Source organism: Ictidomys tridecemlineatus, chromosome 15 (assembly GCF_052094955.1).
Source record: "Ictidomys tridecemlineatus isolate mIctTri1 chromosome 15, mIctTri1.hap1, whole genome shotgun sequence".
NCBI lineage: Eukaryota > Metazoa > Chordata > Mammalia > Rodentia > Sciuridae > Ictidomys > Ictidomys tridecemlineatus.
The window spans coordinates 44254978-44278483 of record NC_135491.1 but is presented as its reverse complement, the minus strand read 5'-3'; the positions used below and the strand labels follow the sequence as shown (position 1 = coordinate 44278483).

The 23506-nt window shown below is 40.8% G+C and overlaps 2 protein-coding genes across 12 annotated transcripts in view; one reads left to right on the top strand and one right to left on the bottom strand.

Moving 5' to 3' along the window:
* Ctcf (CCCTC-binding factor) overlaps nucleotides 1-11749 on the bottom strand; it is a 49196-nt gene extending 37447 nt beyond the window's left edge. The window contains exons 1-3 of one of the 3 annotated variants that reach the window (XM_078032516.1): nucleotides 11546-11749; nucleotides 6954-7070; nucleotides 5276-5388 (exon numbers count right to left, since the gene is read on the bottom strand). The gene's annotated coding sequence lies outside the window, so the exon portion shown is untranslated. The remainder of the gene's footprint in view (nucleotides 1-5275; nucleotides 5389-6953; nucleotides 7071-11545) is intronic. The other 2 variants (XM_078032515.1, XM_078032517.1) reach the window with 2 other exon arrangements.
* The window catches only part of Agrp (agouti related neuropeptide), a 55899-nt gene continuing 42808 nt past the window's right edge, over nucleotides 10416-23506 (top strand). For 8 of the 9 annotated variants that reach the window (XM_078032528.1, XM_078032524.1, XM_078032527.1 and 5 more), the window contains exon 1: nucleotides 10515-11000. The gene's annotated coding sequence lies outside the window, so the exon portion shown is untranslated. Of the gene's footprint in view, nucleotides 11001-23506 lie in introns of all 9 variants that reach the window. The other variant, XR_013430954.1, reaches the window with a different exon arrangement.

Genomic DNA, 23506 nt, shown 5'->3' with positions numbered 1-23506 from the left:
AGCACACTGTCCCTCTCTTTGCTCTCTATAGCACACATGACACTTTCACCAGCACAGAGCCTCCCTTCTCTTTGTTCTCCCAAGGCTATGTTAGGGAAAACCAGATCCCTCTTTGCCCCACTCCAAACACACAACCCTGAAGTAGTTACACCATTTTTAGAGAACTCCTACAGTCTTTCATCACTTGAAAAGAAAGGTTGAAAATCTATGGCAAGATTATAACTTTGAATAAAAACACAACAGGAAGAAATCACACACACACAAGGATTTATACAACACCTAAGAGGTGTATCTATGGAATTTTTTAGCAAATGCTACCTGAGCAGTGACTCCAACATAAACTAATGGATTGTATGGCTCAATGAGTATGTCCTGAAGTTTTACATCTATCCTTGGGAGCCACCAATATAAAATAATCTCTTAAGGTGGTAGGCATGATAAAAGGGAAAAGCCTTCTCCACAGACACACAAAGACAGAGTGATGAACACACAACAGGGCAACTATTCACAGTTTTGCAATTTATCTCAGTGACCATGTTGCCACTGTTCTACCTACTGTCTCTATAACTCAGACCTACTCACAAAGGCTATATAGTAGAACAAAGACCATTTATATTTGGTAAACGGGGTCTCCTATAAGTTTAACATTAAATGTAACTAACAGCTTACATTCAACATGTACACCTTTATCAAATAGCACAATGGGTAATGATAAAGAGCAGTATAATGTCTTTGACAAAGTTCAAGATCTTGTTAGGAGAAAAAAAAAGGCTATTCTCAATGAATAAATAATACAGTAGTAGCATAAAATACAGATAATAGCTAAAGCATTACTAGATAAAAAAAAATGTGGAAAAACACAAAAGAGATAGTATGTATAGTCCAAAGCAGATGTTAAAGTAAACAATAAAAGAAACAAAATGTTACTTTTTATTAGATTACTAATCAAACAATTTATCAACTTGGTTACTTCTTTGAAATATGGAATCAGGCTCCCTGTGGTGGTACATGCCTGTAATCCCAGTTTGGGAAGTTACAGGCAGGAGTAACACAAATTTAAAGGTAGCCTAAGCAACCTAGGTCTTAAAAAAAAAGCTGGGGAAGTGACTCAGTGATTATGTGCATCTAGGTTCAATCCTTGATACTTATATATATATTTATATATGTATGTATATGTATATAAAAGGAAAAAATGCAGGCAACAGCTTAACCAAAATTCTTTTTTTTAAATATATTTTTTAGTTATAGTTGGGCACAATACCTTTATTTTATTTGTTTATTTTTTTGTAGTGCTGAGGATCAAACCCAGCACCTCGCATGTGCTAGGTGAGCACTCTACTACTGAGCCACAACCCCAGCCCCTTAACCAAAATTCTTGGGGGAAGGTATATTTATAAATACCCAGAGGACACAACAATGAAAGGGAAAGAAGCAAAGACCTTGTTTAACAAGAAGACAGAAGAAAAAAAAATTATTCCAAAGAGAATCTAAGAATCACTATTGTTTTATGGCCACAACATCTACTTACAATTTTAAAAATTTAAGAATAGGAAGTTATAAGATACAAATAAAAAAGAAACAAACAAGACTGAAAAAAATAATTGGGCCGGGTGCAGTGGTGTGTGCATGTCTGTGATCCCAATGATTTGTGAAGCTAAAGCATGAGAATCAAAAGTTGGAGGCCAGTTTCGACAACTTAGCAAGACCTTGTCTCAAAATAAGGGCTAGGGGTATAGCACCCCTGGGTTCAGTCCTCAGCACCAAATATATAATTCAAGTACCCCTTATTACAGAATAGTTCTGTATGATACCTCTGTGAATATAAAATTTAAATCTTCTATCTTGTACTTGCTTTTTAAAATTTTTTTAGATGTTGATGGACCTTTATTTTGATCATTTATTTACATAGTGCCTCAAATCAAATCCAGTGCCTCAAATCAAACCCAGAGAAGTCTAGGCTTCTTTCTTTTTTGGTGGGATGGGGTAGGGTGGGTAGGGGTAACTGAGCATGGAGCCGAGGCCTGCTGTTTCAGCCTCCCAAGCCACCAGGATTACAAATGTTGTGTTTTTAAATAAAGATACATAAGCACATATATTTGTTAATGCATAGAATTTTGTCTGCAGAACATATTTAAAAAATCAGTAACACATATATACACATCTTTTTTTTGTGTGTATGGTGCTAGAGATTGAACCCAGGGCTTTAAACACGCAGGCATGCAAAGCAAGCACTCTACCACTAAGGTACATCCTCTTTTATTTTGAGACAGGGTCTCATTATGTTGCCCAATCTGGCCTCAAATTCAGTCTTCCCTCCTTAGCCTCTTAAGTAGCTAGGATTAGAGGTACACCACCACAGCTGATGAAAAATATTTATTGCCTCTGAGGAAGGGAAATGAAGCTGGGTGCAGTTGTGCACACCTGTTAATACCAGCAGCTCGGGAGGCTGAGACAGGAGGATCTCGAGTTCATAGCCAGCCTCAGCAAAAAGCAAGGCACTAAGCAACTTAGTAAGACCCTGTCTCTAAATAAAGCACAAAATGGGGCTGGGGATGTGGCTCAGTGGCTGAGTGTCCCTGTATTCAATTCTCAGCAACCGCCCCCCTTCCCAAAAAAAAAGGAAAAATGAGAGGCAGGAGGAAGTATTACTTCTCATTATTACTATTTTGTACTGTTTGAATTGTTTCCTCCAACATTAAATAAATAAGATAGTTATAGAAAATTCACATAACACAATTTTTAAAATTGCATTATATGTATATGTCCATTAAAAAAAACACAGAATAGTGGCCAAAGGTTAACACACCAAACTATTTATAGTGTTTTCTTCTGGGAAAGGAAAGTATAAGGTTCTAGCAAAATTCCCCAATTATTTGACTCTCCTTAAGAATGAAAATAAATATTACTTGATATTTTAAAAGCTTAAAAGTTATATTTTAAAAGACCAAATTTAAGTGTGGAAAAATGGAAGATCAGCTTCTGCGACACCAATTCCCCCATACACTAAGTCAAATGTCCAGCTGCTAGGCTCTTTCTCCTGCCTCCACTTGGACAAGCATGCTAACAAGGCTCTTAACTCAGTAAGTCTGGATGATGTTACTGTCAAAGTATACTAGCTTTCAACTCCTTTTATCATTACATTGTATTTATCAGAAAACTTCAATGCCACTTCTTACTGTATAGGTTTTTTTTTTTCCCCTTTTTTTTGGGGGGTGGGGATGGGGAGAACCAGAAATTGAACCCAGGGGCACTTCACCAGTGAGCCCCAGCCCCAGTCCTTTTTCATGTTTTACTTGGAGATAGGGTCTTGCTAAGTTGTTTAAGGCCTTGCTAAATTGTTGACGCTGGCCTTGAACTTGGGATCCTTCTGCCTTAGCCTCCCAAACTTCTGGGATTATAGGTGTTTACCACCACACCCAGCTGTACTGAGCTTTTTCCCCTTAAAAATTATGCAAAACATGGCACTGGGGTTGTGGCTCAGTGGTCGAGCGCTTGCCTAGCACCTGTGAGGCACTGGATTGGGTTCCCAGAACCACATTTAAAAAAATAAATAAATAAAGATATTGCATCCACCTGCAACTAAAAATATTTTATGCAACATAGGTGAGAAAATTTAGATAATATAAACCTACTCAATCTTATATAAACAACACATTTTATATAAATACTATGAGATTATTCCTTTCACTTTATGTGATAATCTGCTTTGTGTAGCACATCTCATATCTTTCCATTTCAATATATTTTATACTTAATGACTGACATTTTATTGTCTGGATGCATTATACTTTAATAGTCCTCTCATGTTGATTATTGTTATTGCCAATTTTTGGTAATTATGCTTTATCTAAGTTAAGGGGAAAAAACTTACTAGCATCATAAAATAACTAGGTTATATTGAGGTATTGAGGATTGAACTCAGGGGTATTATGCCACTGAGCTACATTCCCAAGAGTTTGTTTTAGAGATTTTTATTTTGACACAAAGTCTCACTAATCTGCTGAGGTTGGCTTCAAACTTGGGATCCTCCTGATTTAGCCTCTGAAGTTACTAGAATTACAGGCATGTGACACCATACCTGGCTTAGAAAATTGTAATTTTTTCCTTCAGTTGTAGATGGACACAATACCTTTACTGATTTATTTTTATGTGGTACTGAGGATCAAACCCAGTGCCTCAAATGTGCTAGAAGAGCACTCTATCACTGAATCACAATCCTAGCCCTTAGAAAATGTAATTCTTTTTTTTAATAATTTTATTTTTTAGTTGTAGTTGGACACAATACCTTTGTTTTACTTATTAATTTTTATGTGGTGCTGAGATCGAATCCAAGGCCTTGCCCCTGCTAGGCAAACGCTCTACCACTGAGCCACAATCCCAGCCCTGAAAATGTAATTCTTAAGTCTCACAATAAAAACAATACATTATGTAACAATACTTAGTAACCATAAAACACAAAAAAAAACTGATTTTGAAGAATTATTTTAATTAATTATTTTAATTATTTTAAAAGCTCAAGTTAAAAAAATTTGTTTCTAAAAGTTTTATTATAATTAGTTTTAGACTTGATTTTTTTTTTTAATATTTTTTAGTTGTAGATGGACACAATACCTTTATTTTTATTTATTTATTTTTATGTGGTGCTGAGGATTGAACCCAGGGCCTCGCACATGCTAGGCAAGCGCTCTACCACTGAGCCACAACCCCAGCCCCTAGACTTGATTTTGATTATAGTTTTCTCATTTGTTTTAAATTATAATCCGTATCACTAGATGGAAGGAACTTATCTAACAATTCTGACTTGGTCTAGTCATTTAAAACTGCCTAACAATCATCTTGTGTATGTCAGCCATGTGTAGGAATACATACACAAGGGGCTGGGGATGTGGCTCAAGCGGTAGCGCGCTCGCCTGGCATGCATGCGGCCCGGGTTCAATCCTCAGCACCACATACAAACAAAGATGTTGTGTCCGCCAAATACTAAAAAATAAATATTAAAATTCTCTCTTTCTCTCTCTCCCTCTCTCTTTAAAAAAAAAAAAATACATACACAAGCAAGTAGACTTCTATTTTCCATAGTAGAATGCTATAGGGACAAAGTAATTTTCAATAATTAAAAAGTATTGCTTCTTATTGTTTCAACCATGGTACCTATATAAACAATATAAAGAGCACTTCCCAACCCAAGCACTCATGCCTTATTTTAAGATTTGTGTTTACATTCTGCTCCAAAAATGTGTATTTTTAAAACATAATAATAGTTTTAATTACTTACCAGTTAAATTATTTAACTCACTGCCCTCTTAATTAGCATAACTGAAGCTCCAAGAAGATGGGTCATGTTTATCTTGTGGCTTCAAGTACCCCGGAATCACACCACCTTGTATCCTGAGAGTATTTATATTCCAGTTTGAGAAACAGGAATCTTAACATTAAAGGTACCCATAAAACTTAAGAGTGACCAACATGTTCCTATAATCCCATTTCCTAACTTTTTTTTTAATTTTTATTTTTTAGTTTTAGACCCAATACAATACCTTTATTTTGTTTATTTTTTAATGTGGTACAGAGGATCAAACTCAGTCCCTCACACATGCTAGACCAGCGCTCTACTAGTGAGCCACTACCCCAGCCCCCATTTCCTAAACTCTTAATGCTAGATTTCTCAACAGTTCTTCATATAATGATTTTTTTTCTCTTTTCTGCACTTTATTAGCATGTATTCTGAGTCAACATTCTTAAAAAAAAAACTATAGGGCACAAGTTATTTCTAAAAGGACAGGACACTATCACAGACTTTGTTCTTTCCATGTAGCAAGATATCAAGCTGCCCATTTGGAAAACATAAGGCTGAAGAATAGAGGAGCTTTCATTACTTTTCCCTTCCTCCTCTCTACTTGCTCTGCACATAGCTCATAAGAAAAATTTTAGGGAGTCACTGAGATGATTCATTAATATAAATTTATCTAATTTTAGCATTTGTAATTTCCACCTCTGTACTCCTTTTTGCCATCAAACAAGTGAAATTAAATTATTTTCACATTTTTCTGTGGGTAAAAAAGATGTGCTTTCTGGTAGTCAAAGATAGATAATTTTTCACTCAGAACCCTACTTTGTTTAGAAATCCCAAAGCATATCTCTACCTAAATGAGAAGCCTGTTCCAAGTTCCCTATGATGTCCATTATATTTTATAGCCGAATTATAATCTGAAGTAAATTGATAATGACTGTCACACACTGATGCAAATAATGGGCCATCAGTTAGGCTAACTCAAATTAATTAACACATTTTTTATCAAGGATACCAGCTTCCAACAACAGTATTCCATCTGTTCTTCATCAAAATTACAAACTGCCACAGGCCATGGACATTTTGGGTCATTTGCCAATAGTCAAAATATACACTCTAAGGGTTTCTACTGACAAACAGCCCTGATTTCCTATGTATATGCTCAGTATGGTAATTTATCCTTTACATATATTCTTATTACACCCAAGAATAGCTTGTTGAGATTGATGATGCTATAATTCTATTCCAAATGAGGATGGTAGCTGAACACACTGGCACATATCTATGATCCCAGCAATTCAGGAGGATGAGGCAGGAGGATTATAAGTTCAAAGCCAGCCTCATCAAGCTAGCAAGACCCTGTCTCAAAAAAAAAAAAAAAAAAAAAAAAAAGGCCGAGAATGTGACTTAGTGGTAAAGCGCCTTGGGTTCAATTCTAGGTACCAAAAAAAAAAAAAAAGAGAGAGAACTGTAGGAGCAGACAGATAAGTAACTTGATGAGCATCACCTAACTACTATGTGGCAACGCATAGTTTTAAACCCAGGACTCTGACTTCTGTCAACTATCCAATGTCCTGCCTCTCCTATTCCCATGATTCACCCAGCAAATTCTCCAGTCCCCAAAGGATTACATTATTCCCATTCTTAAGAGCAAGAAATGTACCTCTCCGTGGCTGCAAAGTCAGTTTGAGGAGGGAAAACAGAACCCAGCTCTCAAGCCCTTGGTCAGCACTCTGTCCACTAGTGCATCTTGTTCTTTGGCTCCAGGTCTGTGTTCATTCTAAAAAAGAATAAATCATTTTATGAAACACTGAATTCATTCAAATACACATATAGCATGAAAAATTAAGGCCAATCAAAGACTGATTAAAATGGGGGAAAAAACAATAAATTCTTAACATGTAATGTCACTAAATGAACCATTCCACAAATGTCCATCAGGTCAATTACAAAACATTCACTTTTTTAAAAACATTTGTGGATATATAAAAGACTAAAGATTCGTAATTGTCTAAATAGTAGGGCAGACACAGAAGCACACACTTGTCCTCCCAGTGACTTAGGAGGCTGAGGCAGGAAGATACAAGTTTGAGGCCAGCCTTGGCAACTTAGCAAGGCCCTGTTTCAAAAAATAAAAAGGGTTGGGGGCATAGCTTGGAAGCAGAATGCCACTGGGTTCAATCCTAGTACCTCCTGGCCAAAAAAAGCAAGCAAGAAAGAATATAGAATATATATTACAATCAATGGCACAAGTATTCAAACCACCGAAAACATTTTTAAACATTTTTTAATGCTAGGGATTGAGCCCAGGGCCTTATGAACATTAAGTAAAACACTTGACTACTTAGCTATATCCATTCTCAAAATTAATTCTTACAGCCACAATAATAGTCCTTTAACAATTTATTTCCTTATCTTCAGTAAATAGTGATCTTACTGATTAAGTTAGTTTACATTGCACAACTAATTTTCAGTTTGGTAAGATACTATAGGGAGAAGAGCTTTCACTGACCTCGGAAAATCCTAGAAGAATAGCAATGAAATACTTCTGTAGTTAAACAATGGAATACTTTGTTAGCTGACATTTTCTTCCACTAAGTTACAATATGAATTTTAAGCTTCAAGCAATGGTAGAGTAGAAGAAAGAAAGAAAAAAAGAAAGAAAGGAACGAACAAACCCAAGTGAAATAAATGTAAGATCTAAATTTGAATTAAGAGCTTCTAAATGATTTGGAGTATGAGATATAAATAAGAGGATATCCTTCTCATAATGAACTAGCCCACAAATCAAAGCTGACATTACACTTTCTTAGACCAAGCTAAGAAGTCTCTGTTGAGAGGCAACTTATAACACAGAGTATATTTAGTTCAATAAACACTTTTGTACTTTAGTGTGTATATATATTTGGGGAGGGTTACTGGGGATTGAACTCAGGGTCTCACACATACTAGGCAAGTGCACTATCATTGAGCCACATCTCTGGCCAGCCCATTTTAAAATTTTTGTTTTGGGACAGCGTCTTGCTAAATTGCCCAGGCTGGCTTCAAGTTTCTGGTCTTCCTCCCTCAGCCTACCAATTAGCTGAGATTAAAGGCATGTGCATTGGCCTAGAGTTCCTATCATCACCAACATGCTTCAAAGGGAATGGAATTTTATACCCCTAAAAATCCTAAGAGTGATCTAAAATGAAGATTAAGTATGGGATAATATATTGCCTTTGGGATATATGTCAGTAACCAATTTGCAATGCAATATTTTGGCACTCATACTAAATCACTGAGAAAATGCACAAGGATATTAACAGGAAATATAGTAAATACTACCAGAAAAAGTTTAAAGGTGTTTAAATGTGATGAGACAAATCTACATATCCAACTGAGAATCATGGTCACCAAAGTTACACATTATTTACCATTACTGTTCCTTCGAAACTTATATGTCCCTTTTCAAAAAGTCTTAAAATTATAAGAAATCTTAGTTGTCTGAAAAAGAATCTAATATTTGGCAAAAGGGTTGAAGTCATCTGGAACCAAGACAGGTAAATAAGGTAGGTAGATAGCCATGGTAAAAGCTTCCAATTTTAAAAAATGAGATGAAAACTATATAGTATATGAGGTGGAGTGGCTGTGATGCCAGCAGCATCTCTGAAACAAACAAACAAATAAACAAAAAGTCTCTAGAAGCGACTCTGCCAGCAAGCACCACTGTGCAAAGACTCTGTCACAGGACTTCTCCCAAGGGCCTCAGTTAGCCACAGGTGGTCTCTGCCAAGAAATTCCCCAAGCCACTCATAAGTCCCAGGTGGTTGCCCTCATTTCTGAATGGCCTTTAAATCAGAATGGTAAATCCCTTAGAATTTACACCCTAAAGATAATAGTCACATCTCTTATATGTTCCTATGTAGACTGAATGGATCCTTAAGAATAACTTTTACAATTACTCTTTAAATAAGCAGTATCTCCTTATGTAGGCAAACATTCTTATAATTTTCCTCATATTACTGAGGTCCTTTGGGTTATTTTGAATTCATCCTCAATTTATTTTTTCTACAGATTTAGTTTTCCCAATAAAAACCAAGTATGTTCCCTGGCATACAAGAATCTCAAAGGAGAGCAAGTACATAGACATTAAGACAGCATAAATGATATAAGACCAAGAAGGTAATGACCCCATATGAAAAACCAATTCAAAAAGCAAAATATGATCTGTGGAGCACAATGATAATCTGGGAAAACAAAATGTACTCCTATCGCGATTATAAACCTGCTGAATTTTAAACTTCTGTGGAGCTTATTTTAAAAAATAAAATATGCCACTTGTCATCCACAATTTCAAAAAGAACACTGAAAACACAAAAGAATGCAATAAATTACTCAAATGAAGTATTAAATAATTAAAGGTGGTTCTATTCCCAAGCTTGACACTCCATCAACATTACTATACCTAGTTACTTAGTATAATTCTATTGGAGAAGAGGGGGACTGAAAACATCTTGTAGAGTTCAAAAAAGGGATGTTGAAAGAGTTGCATATGGACCAAGACTGCTTCAAGGACCTATAGATTGAGATTACATACAGTGGACACAACAACTTTACATAGCACCAGGGTGTTCTGTCGTCCACATAAATTTAACCTAGTTTTTCTTGCTTTAAAAACTTCAATCCAGACTTTCTTCTGTCCTAAGGAACCTGAGTTGATACATCAGCTACTACAGGGCACTGTATTAAGGTACGTGAGCAGCAGCAGGGAAGGAAGGGAGAGAGAGAGAAAAAAAAAAACTCCAGCAATTCAACAGCGGAAGCTTTTTAATGATGCAAGACTTAAGGACAGAGTCAATTTAAATATTTGACCTGTTTAACTTCTTTTCCCCTATGGGAAAATGTGGATAGGTATTTCAACTTTTCTATTTGATCGAAATTCAAAAAATGAGGACTTTATGTATGTGACTGTTTACTTAATGCTGAACTCAGAGATACAGGAAGTCAGCTACTGAAGAGTAGTTACATTAGGCATAGATATTTATAAACCATCTGGAGCGAGTGACCTAGGATTCAATTACAACATCAACCCTCACATTTCAGTGTACGGGCAAATTACCAGTCGAGTCAAGAATAAATTCATTCTGCCCTACTGGCGCTTTAGATCAGATTGCACAATTCCGGGGGCAAAACTGCCTTGCCTAGCCCTAAAGCATCAGGTACTATATAGTGCAGTAAGTTAGCATCGGGATATTAGACAGCACATACTCCAGAATTCAGGAGTTTGTCATGTCACTTGAAATCAAAGTGAAATTAAGTTTCTGTCCCTTTGAGATCTCTGAGCGCACAAAGTGAGGCTATCACTCACTCCAAGGTGCTTGGTAGAGTCCAACTCTGGCTGGACAAAAACTATTTGACACGGAACTTTCATCTTCTTAGCCCCCCGTGGCGGGCCTATCGGGTGAAGAGCCCGAGCGCGAGTTTGGGGGCGCAGCGGGGCCTGGCGGGGGCGGCGAGCGCGCGTCCCCCCGCCCGCTCGGGCGGCGTCGAGGCGCTGGCAGCTCAACCAGCCTTGCAGAGGGAGCTCTCGGCAGCTCTGGGGTCCCTCTGCTCGCAGCCGCAGCAGCGCCGCCTGCGCCACTCGGCGGAGACGGAGACCAGCGGCGGTGACGCGCGGACCGGGAGCGACTGCCGAGCAACCGAGCGGCTGGGGACGCACGCAGGGCAGCCGGTAGGTTCCGGGACCGGGCAAACTGGAGGATGGGTAATTCGAGACGCGTCGGCCGGGACCAGACACCCATACGGCACCGGGATCCGGCCGCGCGCGCGGTGGCAAAGGGTCCAGACCCTGGAGTTAACCGGGCGCGGAAGCCGGGGCGCTGAGAACGAGTCTCGGCTGAGGCCACCCGCCGCGGGAGGGGCGGAGGACAGAGGGCGGGCCGTGGCCGGGCGATCAGTCGGGCCAAGAACCGGCCTCGAGGGCAGAGACAAAGGAAGGAAAATGGAGTCTCCGGGCGCGCGGGCCTCTGTCGCCGCCGCCGCCCGCGGCCTAGCGTGCGCCAAGAGGAAGGCCTAGCAGGCGGGCGTGGAGGGGGGGCCGGGCCGCGGCGGCGACGGGCAATGGCGGCGGCCGCGCCGCAGCAGGGACGGTAGAGGGAGACAAACACCCCCCGGCGGCGGCGCTGGCGCCGGGCTGCAGCCAGCGCCGACCGGAGCGGCCCCATCGTGACACCTAGAGGCGGCCCGCGAAACCTCCTCCACCCCGGGCCCCCTTACCTCCGCGCCACACCCCCCGCGGCGCCCGCTCCGCCGCCGCTCCACCGCTCCGGCCACCCGGCGTCCCCGGCCAGCTCCGCGCGCCCGCACCGGCTACCGCTGCCGCCGCTGCCGCCAAAGAAGCAGCTCCGCGCACGGTTTAATCGCTCCACAGGCTCGGACACAAAATGGCGGCGGCGCGGTGCAGTGCGCCTGCGTCGGCGCTGCCGGGGCCGCGGTGCTGATAAGGGAAGGGACGGGTGGGGGGGGCCGGCCGGGCGGCGAGTGGAGGGCGGGGGAGGAAAGGTGAGGGGAGGGGTTGGCGCAGGGCAGCATGGGAGGCGGCCCCGGGCGCCAACTTTCAAAAGCGGGCGCGATGGCGTCACGGGACGCGCCGCGAGTCGCGTAGTCACGCCGCTCGTGCCCTCCCGCGCCCTCGCTCGGTCGCGCGTGGGCTCTGCCGGCGCCCTGGAGTCCCGTCTCCTGCTGGGTGGAGCTTCCTGTGCGGAGGCCGCCGCCTCTGGGCGGTCCTCGATCCTGATCTATTTGACCTGGTTCGGCAGCTATCTTCTGCCCATTAAATCCGTAAAGGTTTGGGGGAGTGGGGATTCCTGGAGGAAGCTCGCGCGGGGCGGGACCGTGGGGCTGAGGCGGCTCCTGGGCCCGGCCCCGCCCAGTCTCCGCCTCAGCCGGGCTCCATCCGCCCTCCGAATGCTACACAGGCCCGCCTCTGAGTAGAGACCGGGAGGTCCTCGCGCGCCCAGTAGATACAGTCCAGCGTCACAGGGCAATGGCAAGAAAAGCTGTTCTTGCACAGTGGCTTCTGAAGCTCTCTCCCTCCTAGAACAGGCTCTCCTAAAACCGGGCCTCCTGTGGATGTTCTCAGCCCGGAGAGGCAGCGGAAGACCACACTTAACGCTTTTACATGACCCCAACAGTCGTCTTTTGCAGAAAGGACTTTCTGTATTGGTGCGCTGTAATTCTGTTTCTGTTTGTTTTGTTTTTTTTAATGTGCTTATTTTTGCCTGAGAACTATTAAGTTCCGTGTGGGCGGAGTCCTTACCCCCCTCCCCCCCCCCGTCCTCCCCACGAGGTTCCTTGCCCAACCAGCGACCAGTGAAGTTCACTGAGGCGGATTGCAAGGTGTTTTGGTGGTTCTGGCAGGAGAGCCTTCTGGTATTGCAGGAATGTGACTCATATCTAAATCCCCCTTGCCTTAGACATCGCAGATAACAAATGCACCTAATGTCAAGGAAGTGGCTTCTGCTCCATCCAGCTGTTTGCTGTTGTGAGAATACTTGCCCTAAGTTGACATACTGTTTTTCCCCCTAAAGGAATCAAAACCCGAATTTTAAAAAATGTAAAATTTCCAGATTTTTAGATCTTGGTAACTAAATCAGATGTTTTAAAACTTCATGAACTGATTCAACCACAAGTGTGGGCTTGGACCCATGACTTGGAGGAAAGAGAGAAGTTCAAAGACCAAGTTCTGGGGCACTCCTACATTAGAGAGAGGCTAATGGAGAAAGAAGTTGATAGGAAGCAACCAGAAAGACAAGGAGATCTAGAGTGTTGAGTTGTGGAGTCCAAGGGCAGAAATGGTTTCACATAGCAGAAGCAGCAGCATCTGTCCAGTGCTGCTGAGAGTTCTGGTTAACTTGGGCCAGAGGCATGGCTATTAAATTGGTTACCTTGATGGTTGCTGGAGAATCATTGGTACCTTGGGCTGAGTCACAGTGGGTCAATTGAGGATATCAACTGACTAGTATGGGTTGATGATTGAACAGGAAAGTGAAGGATTAAGAGACATCACCTGTAGGCAACTTGAGAGACATTTTCTGTGAAGCAAGCAGAAAAATTTAGGGATTATTGTAGAAACATATGACGTCAAGGGAAAGGGTTTTGTTTGTTTGGGTTTGTTTGTTTGTTTGTGGGTGGGTGCTGGGGATCCAACCCAGGGCCTTGCACATGCTTAGACTAGTGCTCTACCACTGAGCTCCACCTCCAGCCCACAGGAAATGTTTTAAAAGATGGTAGGGGCTGGTTGGGAGGGGTACACACCTGTACTCTCAGTGACTTGGTATGAAGAGCTTAAGTCCTAGGCCAAGCTGGGTGTGGTAGTGCATGTAATCCCAGCAGCTTTGGAGTCTGAGGCAGAATCGCAAGTTCAAAGCAAGCCTCAGCAATTTAGCAAGGCCCTAAGCAACTTATCGAGACCTTGTCTCTAAATAAAATACAAAAAAAAGGATGGGAATGTTGCTCAGTGGTTAAGCACTTCTGGGTTTAATCCCCAGTACCAAAAGTGTGTGTGGGTAGGGGAGGCAACAGTATGTTCTAGGCCAGTCTCAGCAATTTTGCAAGGCCTTAAACAACTTAGTGAGACCCTGCCTCAAAATAAAAAATAAGGGCTACAGATGGATGTAGCTCAGTGGTAAAGTGCCCTGGATTCAATCCCCAGTACCAAAAAAAGAAGAGATGGGAGGGTTCTTGAGCATGTTTATTCATTATTGGAAGTGCTACAGTGGACAAGAAGGTAGAGTGATACAGGAGAGATCTGTGCTTGACCTACAGAAGACTGAAATCTATTGGAGGATTTTAAGGAACAGGGAGAATTGGCCTTGGATAGGAACAGGGATGTTTCCCCTGATAATAAGGGTAACCAAAGTAAAGATGGTTGCAAATGCAGGGGAAGTGTAAAGCAAGTCTTTGATAGGACTTCCTTAGTGGTATTGGGTACCAATTTAAGTTTTGTGATTGTGAGTTTAAAAAGTTAAAACAGGGCTGAGGTTGTAGCTCAGTGGCAGAGTGCTTGCCTAGCATGCATGAGGCACTGGGTTCGAACCTCAGCACATAAAAATAAATTAATTAATTAAAGGTATTGTGTCCATCTGCAATTTAAAAAATCTAAAAAAGTTAAAACAGATGATCTGGTGCATGGTTTTGTTTTTAAGTGATGTGGGGGTTTGAAGCATCACAGGGCTGTGAGCATGCTAAACAAGTACTCTACCACTGAGCTACATCCCTAGTCCCCAGTGTATGTTTTTTTTTTTTTTTTTCTCTAGCAACAATCAGCTGCTTGGGTGCAGACATGAAGAAATTGGCTTCTCAACACCAGTACCTAACTTTTTTTTTTTACCTCTAATCCCAATTGCTTGCTTTAGATTAGATACTATTCTAGAAATGTGAGAAGTATTTGGGGGGAGGGGAGTACCAGGGATTGAACTCAGAGGCACTCAACCACTGAGCCACATCCTCAGCCCTATTTTGTATTTTATTTAGAGACAGGGTCTCACTGAATTGCTTAGTGTCTCACTGTTGCTGAGGCTGGCTTGTGATCCTACTGCCTCAGCCTCCCCAGCTGCTGGGGTTACAGATGTGCGCCACCATGCCTGGCTGTGTGAAAGTATTTTTTTTTTTTTTTAAAGAGAGAGTGAGAGAGGGAGAGAGAGAGAGAATTTTAATATTTATTTTTTAGTTATCGGCGGACACAACACCATTGTTTGTATGTGGTGCTGAGGATCGAACCTGGGCCGCACGCACGCCAGGCGAGCGCACTACCACTTGAGCCACATCCCCAGCCCCGTGAAAGTATTTTTAAAAATATACTTGACTTCTCTTTGCTATAAACCAAATTTTCCTATCTATTATGTACACATTAGGACGCAAACATTAAAAAAAAGGCCAATTTATAGAGGAAAATTACTAGACAGATATCTCTGGGATATTGGGATATTTATATCTTATATTCTCTGCTAAAGAGACTAGTGTCAAGAAGTAGACTTGAAACTTAGGTACTAGACACAGTAATAATGCTGACTTGTATTTAAAATCCCAGTGACTTGGGAGGCTGAGGCAGGAAGGTCACGAGTTTGAGGCCAGCCTCTGCAACTTAGTGAGACCCTGTCTCAAAATAAAAAGGGCTAGGGATGTAGCCGAGTGCTTAAATGCCCCTGAGTTCAATCCCTGGTACCAAAAAATAAAACATTAGCTTTGGTCTGGGGATATGGCTCTGTATTAGAGTACTTACCTAGCATGCGTGAAACCCTGGGTTTGATCCCTGACCTCACAAAAATAAATAAATGAATCCTTAGCTTTTTTTTTTCTTTTAGTACCTTTCTTTAACACTTTGCTTCAAATCATCTTTTTTGGGAGGGCAGGGTACCAGTGATTGAACTCAGGCATTCAACCACTGAGCCACATCCCCAGCCCAGCCCTATTTTGTATTTTTTATTTCAAGACAGGTCTCATTGAGCTGCTTAGCGTTTTGCTTTTTTTTTTTTTTTTTTTTGCTGAGGCTGGCTTTGAACTTCCAATCCTCCTACCTCAGCCTCTCAAGCCACTGGGATTACAGGTGTGTACCACTGCACCCAGCACTTCAAATCATCTTAATGGTAACCTACAAGGCTTTGTGGGCAAAGATAAGGTAATATATTTGGAGAGAAAAAAACTCACCTATGTTTGTAACCTTATGTTATATTAACTATTTACAACTATATGACCTCTGAGGCATCAGTTAAAAGCCAGGAATAAAGTCTAAGTGGCTTTGGAGTGTGCTTTCTGAAGACAAGAAACTTATGTGCTTCTCTGAGAAAGGGCTAAAAAAAATGGTGAAAATTACTAGGAAGAACCATAAGTGTATGTTTTCTTTTCCCTATAGGAAATCCTGATGTGCCCTACTTTGTGTTCCTAAGACCAAGGAACAGAAAGCCAAACCAACATGATAGAATATTTCAGGCTGGGCAGAGCAAGCTGAGAGAGGTGATAGTATTATGATAAGAGCCTATAAGACAGTTGGGATAATAAAAATAAGAACATGTTTGTTCCCTGAAGTGCTAACCCAGACTATCCCACCCATGATAACTGTGGGCGCATTTTATAATTTATAAAGGGTAGTTTTAAATCATAATCCCAAGAGGTGAGTATTGTAGGGTATCATGCAAAGAAGATAGGAAATTATAAGAATACTCCCTCATTTTTTTGAGAATGTGAGGGAAGCAGTGTTTTTCCCTTGGACTGTCTCAGGTTTGTAGTCCACAGGAGTATTCAGGGCATTATCAGCAGAAGACTGTCCCACTTACCACATGGCTTTGATAAAGTCAATATATTTTAAGATCTGGTTCTCAGCCTCACAGGTGGGACCATAAACCCAATATGGTCTTTATCCTGACAGCAGATCTCTCAGGGGTCAGATACATAGGAGTTTGATGGATAAGCAGAGTGATGCCTTACTGACAAATGAACTAGTGTCCTTATGCTGGTAAAAGGCATATCATTTCCCTACAGGAGAGAGTAGAAAGCCAAATTACTAGAAAGTATTTATCAAAATAAGCAAATAACCATCTCAATATAATTAACTGTCTGGATGTGGGAGTCATATTTTTTTGGATTCAGGTCTTCTCTTGGCTTCTTAGTAGTTGTGTAATCTCAGGTAAATTTGTGACAACTCATCTACAAATTGCTTCTCTATAAGATGAATGATAATTATAGTTGAAATAATAGTAAGGAATAAATGAGCAAATACAAGTAAATCTTCTGGCATAGTTCTTGGTACCAGTAATCATATAATGAATGTAAACTATTATTATTCCTTAATTTTGTCATTTTATACTTCCTCACTCCCAGGTCCACCTAATAAATTTGATCTTTCTAGATTCATTATTAGACTCAGTTAAGTTTCTTGTTAGGTTTTCTCTTGGTCTTGGAGCCAGAAAGAGGCATACTTTGTGCTGATCTTCGTAAAATTTCTATTTCCAAGATCTTCCTTGGCTCCTTTTATGTCCCATGTAGCTTGTAGTAATTGTGATAATTTAGGTGTTTTGTTGTTATTGTTTTGTTTTAAATTCTTTAAGTCAACAGATGAAGCAAGAATCTTCACTTTTGTATATAGCCTAAAGGCCTAATCCTTCTGTTGTCTTTGTACTTATTGAGAATGGGTGAGACATGGTCCAGTTCAGCAAATATTTATTTTCTTTTTGCAGTATTGGAGATTGAACACAGGGCCTCATGCCTGCTAGACAAGAGCACTATTTCTAAGCTACATTCCCAACCTCAGTTCAACAAATATTTATTGAGTACCTGCTATGTGTATAGCCCCATTTTAGTATTGGAGATTCAAAGATAATTCTGATTTTTTAAAAAATTAATTCAGGGGCTGGGGATGTGGCTCAAGTGGTAGCGCACTCGCCTGGCATGCGTGTGGCCCGGGTTCGATCCTCAGCACCACATATAAACAAAGATGTTGTGTCCGCTGAGAACTAAAAAATAAAAAAAAATTTTTTTAAATTAATTCAGGGCTGGGACTGTGGCTCAGTGGTAGCGCACTTGCCTGGCATGTATGGAGGCACTGGGTTCAATTCTCAGCACCCCATATAAATAAATAAATAAAGGTCTATCAATAATTTTTTAAAAAAAATTTAAAAAACATTTTTAAAAATTAATTCAATCATTCTTAAAACAGGAAAAAAATGAACTCAGAAAAACGAGCAAATCATTTTCTAGTAGTATCTCATTTCAGCTGGATCTAAAAGATTACAAAGTTATTAATAGGTGAGACAAGGTGTTTAATGTGAAAAGTTATGATCAAGGGCGTAAAAGTACATAAGAGTGTTGTGAGGACAGCAAGTCCTCCCATACCATGGGCTAGAGGTAATAGCAATGCTAAACCTCATAAAATGTTCGGAAAGCTTTCCCTGTCTACCAACTTTAATTGCCCAGACCAACCTTTCTCTTACCATTTTAACGATTTCCACATCATCTCCAGATTATGGGATTTTTTTTTCCTTATTGATGTCTGCTTTGTTCAGACCCGTAAAATCCGTATTTTTTTTCTTTTTTTAGTTATAGATGGACACTATATGTTTATTTATTCATTCATTTATTTATTTATTTTTATGTGGTGCTGAGGATCAAACCCAGTGCCTCACATGAAGGAGGCAGGCACTATTCCACTGAGCTATAGCCCCAACCCCATATTTATTTGTTTTTTATCACTCAGCTCAAATGATTGCTCTGTTAAAGTCTAAAAGACTTTAGGGCTGGGGTTGTAGCTCCACGGTAGAGTGCTTTGTGGGAGGCCAACCTTACACGTGACTGAGTTACACTCCCCAGCTGGGTGCTGAGGCTCTCAGTCACAGAAATGTGGCACCCTTCTTGGGTGCAAGGGTCGGTGTTTCGTGCATTGGTGTGTCTTGCTACAGCCCCATGGGTGAAGCTACGCTCACCTGTTTCTTTGTAATATAACCCCTTGCCCTGTTTAGGATAGAATCTTCCATGGAAGTGCCTTGTGTGTGTCCCCTTCTCTTTCTGTGCCCTTGGGTGTGGCCTACCCAGGTGTCAGTCAACCTGCTGGCAGAGGACATCATGAAGATAGACTCAGCCCCCTGAAATCTGACCCCTTGCCTCATTTAAATAACTTCTCAATAAAAGGGGTCAGCCGGTGTTCTCACTCTCTCTCTTTCTGCAGACCCTTAAGGTCAGAGGAGCCGTCACAGTGACCCCAAAGAAAAAGGTATTTGTGTCTATTGTGTGGTTATTTCATGCAGTCCAGTTAGCCCAGTTTAACTGGAGTGACCCCTGAGCCTTTTATTCTCGAGAACAGAAACCCAGCAGTGCTTGCCTAGCGTGTCGTGTGTCAGGCAGTGAGTTCAATCCTCAGCACCACATAAATAAATAAATAAATAAATAACAGTATTGTGGGGCTGGGGTTGTGGCGCAGTGATAGAGTGCTTGCCTTGCATGCATGGGCACTGGGTTCGATCCTCAGCGCCACATAAAAACAAATAATATGTCCACCTAAAACTAAAAATACATAAATAAATAAATATTTTTAAAAATAACAGTATTTCGTGTCTACAACTAAAAAAGCAAAAAGACTAAAAGTCTAAAAGATTTTGTCTCATACTTAAGAAGTAGATTAATTTTGTCATTTTTACTCATATCTGCATTTTCCAGGCACCTTTCAATAATCCGTCTCTTGGGGCTGGGGTTGTAGCTCAGTTGTAGAGCACTTGCCTAGCACATGTGAGTACTGTGTTTGATCCTCAGCACCACATAAAAATAAAGATATTGTTCATCTATGACTAAAAAAAAATCCATCTCATCTGTACATATTTTACTTTTCAAAACATCTTCATGTTCATGCTTTTTTTTTCTTTTAGTGTTGGGTATTAAACTATTGAAATATGCTAGGCAAGCACTCTACCACTTAGCTACACTCCCTGCCCTTTGTATTTTTTACTTTGACAAACAGGATCTCACTAAGTTCTGAGGCTGACCTCAAACTTGGTGATCCTCCTACCTCAACCTAAGTAGCTGGGATTATGGGCATGGGCTACTGTGTGCCTGGCTCATGTCTACCCTTTATTTCTTTCTTCTTTTTTTTAAAAATTATTATTGTTATTTTTTTGTAGTTGTTGTAAACAGACAGAACGCCTTTATTTGTTTAATTTTATGTGGTACTGAGGTTCAAACCCAGTGCCTCACACATGTTAGGCAAGCACTCTGCCACTGAGCTACAGCCCCAACCCTCATGTCTGCCCTTTCAAGTGATGCTGTATTTAATAAGTCAGGTGCAGTTTTGTTGTAAATTCAAGAAATGAAATGACTTTTTAATATCCTTCTGCAACTTCTTGGCAAAAGCAGACCAAGTACTGAGAACTTTTAGTTCCACTTTTAGCACCCTCTTCCATTGGCAACACGAACTCCTCACTCAATTAGATAACTTTTTTTTTCTTTTCTTTTTTTTTTTTTTTTTGAAGCAAGTTCTCACTATGTTGCTCAGGCTAATCTTGAATTCTTGGGCTCAAGTGATCCTCCCATCTCAGCCTCCTAACTCGGGGATTATAGGCCGGTATCACCAAACCCAGCACAATCTTTCTGTTTTATAGTAATCCTCTGGAGATGATACTTCAGTTCTGAGGTTGCTTTAGAAGGGGAAGAGAGGTCTATTGTGTGGACCCTGAGTGTCCCTGCTCTCTGACTTCTCACACTTTTCCAAATTGTTGTTGCTAGTGGTAATGAGGATTAAACCCAAGGCTTGATATATGCTACCACATGCTGTACCACTGAGCTACAACACTCAGCCCCCCAACTTCTCTAATTTTTACATGATTTGTTGGGCACGGGGGGGATTTCTGCCCTAAACTTGGCTGGACAATAATGCTACAACCCAGAGGAAGGGCTTTTTTTTTTTTTTTTCCTTTTCCTTTTCCTTTTCCTTTTTCTTTTTAAATTCTTTTTAGATATACATGACAATAGAGTGTATTTTGACATACATACATGGAGTATTATTCTAATTAGGATTCCATTTTTGTGGTTGTACATGATGTGGAGTTTCACTGGTTGTGTATTCTTATATGAACATAGGACACTTATGTCGGATTCATTCTCCTGTCTTTCTTAATCCCATACCCCCTCCCTTCCCTTCATTTTCCTTTGTCTAATCCAGTGAATTCCTATATCCTCCACCCCCTACCAGAAAGGGCTGTAATGGTAGAAATTTCAGATACCTTAGGCAGCTAACAATTGAAGTTTAGTTTTGTTTTATTTTGTTGGCACTGGAGATTGAAACGGGGTGCTGAGTCATATCTTCAGCCCAGTACCCAGGTTTATGCTATAGGCTAGGAAATATGAGAGGGAGATGGTATCCATAGAGGAAGGGTTTTGAGTTTATAGGCTTCTTCAACTTTGAACATATGGTACTTTCCTGCTCAAAATGTTTTGGAGTTGCTTTTGAGATAAGTCTAGGACATCAATTGAGAAGTTAGGTATGAGGAGCCCAGAATTAGACAGATTTATTAAAGACTCTTTTTTTCTTAATTTTTTTTTTTTTTTTTTTTTTGGTGGTGGTGGTACTAGGGATTGAATCTAAGGCCTCACGCATGCCAAGCAAGCACTCTGCCACTGAGTCACATCTCTAGCCCTTCGACAGATTTTAGGTAATCAGCAAAAGGCATTTCTTGATCAGCTAATGTGTATCTGGCCTTGGGTGCTAGGTATGATAAAGGGAGATGCAGTTTGGTCAAACAGAGGTTTTTCTGGACCTATGCCAGACCTGCTGAATTGGAACTTCATGGAAATTCTCTGGTGAACTCAAGCTGAAAAGACCTAACCTGATTTTATTTATAAGAAATATCCAGAGGGTTAGGGATGTAGCTCAGTGATAGAGCACTTGCTTATTATGTGCAAGACCCTGGGTTCAATCACCAGTACTACTACATACACAAAAAATGTGTGTGTGTGTGTGTGTGTGTGTGTGTGTGTGTGTGTGTGTGTGTGTTCAAAATAGGCAAATATATAGAGACACAAAGTAGATTAGTGCTCACCTAGGACTGGGAGAGGGGGAGAATGTGGGGACCTTATAGATGATAGCTAAATGGCAGAGTGGTTTTTGGTATTTTTTTTGGGGGGGGGCTAATGAAAATATTTTAAAATTGTGGTGATGGTTACACAATTCTGAATATACTAAAAGTAATTTATTGTATGCTTTAATTGGTTAAATTGCATGATATGTGGATTCTCAACAAATTGTTCAAAAAATATATATATATATATAACATGGACCAATTTCCACAGTAACTTCTACAGTGGCTCAGGTACCTAGGTAGTTGGTGACTCCAAGACCATTATCTTTCCTAGACCTGGGAAGTACTTGTTACCTAGAATAGTCAAAAAACTTTTGGATGCACCATACTTATTTACAAAGTAAATAAGCAATTGTAGTGGAGTATGATTATTATTATACCAGGGCAATTGTAGTTTCTTGTAACAAAAGCAAATTGGAGGAATGGGGACATGGAAAATTAGGATGAGTTTAAAAATATTTAGTGCATTTATCTGAGAGGATTCCAATGGTCATGATGAGGGGATTGAGGAAAGAGTCAAAGATGAGGTTCAAGTTTTATGACTAGGTAATTGATGATCCCAAGAGTCCTGGAGGAGAAACAATGTTTGAGGTGTTGAGTTTGATTTTGTTAAGTTTGAAATGCCCCAGATGTTCAAAAAGTGTCCAATCAGCAGTTGAATGCAAGGGTTATAAGGGAGATGAGAGCTATGTAATGATTGGCACAGAGCCTCAGGATAGGTGGGAGTTAGAGGCATGGATAAGGTAGTCCAGGGAGTGTGTTTGAAGAAAGAGAAGGAAGCCAGGTGCAGTGGTGTGTGCCTGTAATTCCAGTGACTCAAGAGAGGCTAAGGCAGGAGAATCACTAAGTTTGAAGCCAGTCTCAGCAACTTAGTGAAATCTTGTCTCAAATTAAAAAATAAAAAGGTTCAGGATGTAGCTCAGTGTTAGAGATTGCTGAATTCAATACAGTATGTCTCCCCCCCGCCCCCCTGAAAAAAGAGAAGGAAGAGGAAAGGGCCTATAGTGGAGCCTGTGGAACAGCATTTAAGGGGAATACTTGATGAGGAAGAGGAGGTTGTAAGGAGACTCAAAGGAGTTAGCTAGAAATGTAGGTGTTAGCCTATAGTAATTCAGCTGCTCTAAGTCAGCCTTTACTGATCCCCATGACATGAGTGTATGGTAAGTTCAGAGACAATGGAGATTTGACTTTTGACATCAAATTTGAACTACTAGTGGCCATCACCTGATCATAAATTCTGGAACAAGTAGCCTCTTTCTTGCAAGTCAGTGGCAGTCTTATTTTCTACATGACAGATTGAGATTCCTTAGCGGTTTACATGAGTTACTGGAGTCTTCCCAAGCTCACCCTCCTATATCAAGCCAGAAAAGGCAAGCCCAGAAGTCAAGTCAAGAGCTTCTGTCCACCTATGGATCTTCTAAATAGGGCACTCCAGGGCTATCTAGGGGGAGGAAGGGAAGAGAGGCAGCATGTCATATGCTTGGAGTTCAGCAAATTGTACCCACACACCAGGCACAGAAACACACAAGAAAAGCGCCCCCGCTCTGTGGGCGAGACAAAGAAGCAGTCCTATTCCCACGTGCCAGCCCATCTGCTTCTTTGCCTTCACAAACATGCTTTT